The following is a 4,507-nucleotide window of genomic DNA, read 5'->3' as shown; positions in this document are numbered from 1 at the left end:
AAAAAAAAAAAAAAAAAAAAAAAAAAAAAAAGATTTGAGTACTGGTACTTACTGTCAGTGCAGATTGTAGAAAGTAGCTTAGATGTCCTAGGAATTCTGTAAATAATCACTTAACAGTTAGATTTTCATCTCCATGGGGGTAAGGGCTTCAGTATTAAAACTGGTTCATCTCAGGCCTTGTGGATCTGTATTTGATTAAAAAATGGCGCCAGAGACAGAAGCCAAGCTGTAGAGCAATGGGATGAAGATAGCAAGGAAGTCTTTATTTTAGGCAAAGGATGTTTTAAAAGACAAATTTTAAGATTAGTCTTTAAGCTTTCAATCTAAGAGTTAAAAAGAGATTTTTAGCCTTGTGGGGCTGTCCTCATGCTTGAATGAACTTATTTAATTCCTGTCAAAGTACACACAGAAAGTTAATTTCATTACGAAGCTGTAGCTGGCCCTCATGGCACGCACATGTAATCCCAGTCATTAGGAAGGCTGAGGTCGGAGGGTCACAAGTTTGAGATTAGCCTGGGCAATTTAGCAAGACCCTGTCTCAAAATAAAATATATAAAGGGCTGGGGATGTAGCTTAGAGGTAGAGACCCCTGGAGTCAATCCCCAGCATCGCAAGAAAAAGAAAAGTGAAGGATAAAGAAAACGAGGAGGAGGAGGAAGAAAGAGGAAGGAGAGGAGGGACAGCAATTGTGGTGACGCAGTTTTATGTCAGAGTTCACCGGTGAGCAAGTCCAGCCATTTACACAGGCAAATCCATTCCCACAAGCTGGGCTGGGCCCTTGTCTCTGCTCATCCCGGCTGGTGCTCCGAAGTGAGGGAGTGAGATGGGCATGCGGCTGTGCATAGAAGTCCCTCCTCTGTCCTTCTGAGCTGCGACCTTGTTAGCTTTCCCTTCCCTGTGGCATCCCCTCGCCTCCGCCCAGCCCAGGGCAGCCCATCTGCACTGTCATAATAGGGAGGGTCTGTGTGACAGAACAGGAGCTATTTATGGCCTACACTCTGTGTGGTTTTATCTTCTGTCTATAAACAGGCCTCCCTAGGGGAGCTTTTCACCCCTTGTCCCCTTGGATTCCCTTTGTCCCTAGCTAGAAATTCTCTGAGAATTCAGACACCTGCTCGGCCTGATTCTGTGGTGGGAAGTTTGGGGCCTGGACCCTGCTCCTGCTTCCTTGCTCCCTACTCTGGAAGCTGCCTGTTTGGATGTGGAGCTGGAATGTCTCTGCCTCCTTTGCTCAAGCAAAATTGGAAGGAGGAGCAAATTACCTCCGATTAATGTGATCATTTTGTATATCTGGAATGTACCAATATAATTTTTTAAAAAAGAAGTGGAAGTAAGACTCCCTTTGGGCATTGTGATTTTCAATCATCTCCTCACGGAAGCACTGTTATCAAAAGCAAGTAGACCCATTACATTCTGCTTTAGTCATTTTGCAGTACCAACATGCTGTGGGTATGGTTTCACATCAAGCAAACAGGGTGATTTACTATTGTGCTCACTGTTTTGGACGCACCTTTTCTTGTTCTGACCATCATTGATTCATCTCAGAAAATTCAAAAAATCTCAAATACGAATTAACAGCAAGAACTTGGTGAGAGTGGCCCTTGGCTCATAGCTCAAATCAGTTATGTGTTTTCACTGCTCTTATAATGCACCTGCATCTTTTTCCACTGTCACCCACACTCTGTGCAGAGTGACAGCTGCGCTGTTCACTCACCCATGTGCGTCTCCGGGGAGGGACCAGGTAGAGAGGGGATTAGGTTGCACAGGCTCGCCGGACTGTGATCGACTGCTGCCCTGCCTGATGATCCTTTTGCAAGGGTTGGGTTCTGATCAGTGGGAAGCCGGACGGTGAGGACAGCAAATGGCCATCATTGTCCTGTCTTTAAAGAGAAGCCTGACCTCACTGAAGGACAGTCTCCGTGCTGGCTGTCCACTTTCAGTCTGAGCGACAGTGAGCTCCTAGCTTTGAAGGCGGATGCGTGCTTTTTCCTATTGATAGTCAAGATGCTTTGCTGGAGGAAGCAGCTTCTGTTCCAGATTAAGCCCTCAGCCTGTAGGGTATGAAAGCTCTGCTGCAGCCTTGGTGGGAAGACCCCTTAATGTGTTGCAGGCGTCATTTACATGGCTGTGAGCTCCTGGGACTGGACCTGGTGCCTTGTCTGTGCAGAGGTCAGCTGGTGAGTTGCGCTGCTCTGTCCTAGGAAACTGAATACTGATTGTTTTTAAATTCAGATAGAAATCACAGGAAAGTTGGAGTGACACAAGTATGTGAGAAAGAATGACTTTTAAAGATCAGTTTAGAAGTAATTCAATATTGAATGAGTTCATTGTAGAGAGACAAAGTTTTCACTGTTGCACTTTCTAATCTTCACAGGTCTCTCTCTCTCTTTCCCAGTCCTCTCCCCAAGTTTCTTAAAAGGATGATGTGTTGCTAACCATTTTCTCTGGGAGCAAAATGTTCCCTGGTTAGGGGAATGATAAATGAAAATAGCACACTAGAAAAGACTTGTTATTAGCTGATTTAAAGTGATCCATACTAATTGTCTGAGACTTCCTGCTCTGCAGTTTGAACAGTAGAGGCCTGCCGGCTCTGCGCAGGTTCGTTTTCCCAGGGTGGGTTGATTTCAGAGTCCTCCTGCCTGTCCCCAGAAAAGCTATCTGCAGCGACTCATTTGCTAATGCCCTCGTCTATAAAAGCAGTGTCTTCGCCTGTGTCTCATCTAAAGATATTTACCAGGAAATGGGAGCAAAACAGTGTCATTACTGTACTTAAGGATTTGGCAAACTCAGTGCTTTGTCAATATTTATGTCAGTCAAGCTCACAGTTAACCAGTATCTAATTCATTACTTTTCTTTATAAGGAGAGCTAGCTCTCTTACTTGTTTGTACAAAATTGGAGTGAGTCCTGGAAACTGAGACTCAGTTCATCATGTTTAAGAAATTTTCTTTACTTATTCAGTTGGAGTTTAAAAATATAAAAGTTTGCTGGCCTTAGAGAACAAAATAAGGAAGTTGATATTGTCCCATTTTATAAGGGGGTCTATATGGAACTAATTTAAGGGCTAATGAAATAAGTGAATGTTTTTGATAAGAGCTGCTCACTTTTTTCTCTAGCTGTGCTTGGGACTTTTCTCTTCCCTACTGAGAACTCTGGAAGGGCGAGGATATGTGCTGGGTCCCCAGGAGCAGATTCTGTAGGGGCGGAGGGGAGGGCTTGTCCTGGAAGAACCTCAGTCATCTGCACCAACAGGAAACCCGCTGGAGGATGGGCCTGGAGGACATGCACAGCTCCAATGGACCTACTGGTTGTAAACACTGCCTCAGGTATTCAGAAGGAGAGGGAGTGCAGATGAGATCAGTACCCTGCACTGCAGTCGGGAGCCTCTCGGAGCCACCATGGGCTGGTGACGGCTTTGACAGCACCACATTTGACTTTCTTGCAGCACCTTGGAGGCACGTGGAGAAATAGTGGCTGGCAGAAGCAAAGGTCAAGGAGCAGGAGGAAGCCTCCCGATGCACGTGACCTCCTTCCAGAAGGCTGAGTGATGGCTTGGGGTGTTTCTGCATAAACCAGGCCTTTCAGAGGAGGGAGTAGGAGGCTTCAGGTGATAATGGAGCTGATTCTGTGATTTTGTCTTTTTGGAAGCTGAATTCCCGGTTGTTCAGGTCCCAGCGGAAGGGTGCTGCCAGCACAGCTGTCTCGCTCTCTTCTCTGTCCTCCTTCCCCACCCGTGAGCGGTCACCAGCACCGCACTGGCCCATGCTGTAGTGACCATCCTCTCCTTTAACGGATGTTTTCACCCAGGGAAACACGGGGTTTTCCGTATTGCCATAGAATGTGCGTTACTACCTCGCAGGATATTAACCCACTGCTTTCTACTCAATTTTAGTTTAAAATTAGTTTAGTTTACATAAGATGAAACGTGGAGGGCCTACCTACACTATAAATAGTATTTTCCCCATGAGAACGACTATCTTTTTATCTGCATGTGGTATAGGAAATGAGACTCTGTACTCTTATCTACAAAACTATATTTTCTAAGAGGACACGTTCCGTTTTATTAATTTTTTTCTCTAATAATAGGCTGTCTGTGGAATCTGATTATTTTACTTTCAATTATAATAGTCAAGATTTTTTTCCTAAAATGTGACGATTATGTGTGTAGGGGTCACAGGACCACTGACCCACTGTGCCCACAGTGTCTCCCGTTAGGAGTGAATAATTACGGAGTGAGCTTCATTCTTGGCCTCCTATGAGCCTTTGATGAAACTGAGGCCCAATTCTGAAAATGTGGCAGCGCGTGCAACTGGAGTGCCTGGAGAATTCCATTTTGTCGCGTTAACAAGTTGCATCCTCCATCTCCTCTCCTGGCCGTTTCCTCCTCGCAGGTGTAGACAGGAGCATTCGGAAAAAGTGATCTGATTTGACTTTTTCCGGACTGCTTTCACCGACCGGCTCGGAGCGGCTGGGCCCCCTCGCCCTCCCTGGCGTCGCCCCGCCCGTGCC

The 4,507-nt window shown here is 45.8% G+C and overlaps 1 protein-coding gene across 44 annotated transcripts in view; it reads left to right on the top strand.

Annotated features, from left to right (window-relative positions):
• Ank2 (ankyrin 2) overlaps window positions 1–4,507 on the top strand; it is a 442,295-nt gene that overhangs the window by 185,614 nt on the left and 252,174 nt on the right. The window lies entirely within an intron of this gene.

Source organism: Fukomys damarensis, unplaced genomic scaffold (assembly GCF_012274545.1).
Source record: "Fukomys damarensis isolate Sample0158 unplaced genomic scaffold, DMR_v1.0_HiC HiC_scaffold_25, whole genome shotgun sequence".
Lineage (NCBI taxonomy): Eukaryota > Metazoa > Chordata > Mammalia > Rodentia > Bathyergidae > Fukomys > Fukomys damarensis.
This window is presented reverse-complemented; position numbering and strand designations above follow the sequence as displayed.